Here is a 562-nt window from a genome sequence, read left to right as displayed (position 1 = left end):
TATTTGGAAATTTGATACGTTTCAAACAAGGCGTTGTGTGTTAGTTTTCATACTCTAATTATAAAAATTATAAACATGGTCCGTTATCCAGTTATTTTGTATATATAATGTATAGGTATAACAACGAGGATCCAAAAAGAATCATTGTATAGTTGTAATAATTACCGCCGATGTTAAAATATAATAAATAATAATGTACAGCGCGAAATGTCCATCGTCATCGTTGATATATATAATAATGTGTGTTTTGTATGCACTCAGTATATATATATATATATATATTATACCCGAACGTGTAAAAATAATGTATCGTAACGATATATTGTACAAACATGCACGCCGGGTGAAATAATGATATTTGGACGGAAACAAGAGTGGCGCGACAATAATATTAATATTATGTGTGTATACATAGGGGACACGGACATGTCCGTCCGGAGCTGACGGATGAAGCACGTCGCGATGGTCGTATTAAAAAAAAATATAGTAATAATAACGATAATGGGGCCTCAAACGAATTGGAGGGCGGACGACAGCGATGATGGTCATCCACGTTCGTCGT

Source organism: Rhopalosiphum padi, chromosome 4 (assembly GCF_020882245.1).
Source record: "Rhopalosiphum padi isolate XX-2018 chromosome 4, ASM2088224v1, whole genome shotgun sequence".
Lineage (NCBI taxonomy): Eukaryota > Metazoa > Arthropoda > Insecta > Hemiptera > Aphididae > Rhopalosiphum > Rhopalosiphum padi.
This window is presented reverse-complemented; position numbering follows the sequence as displayed.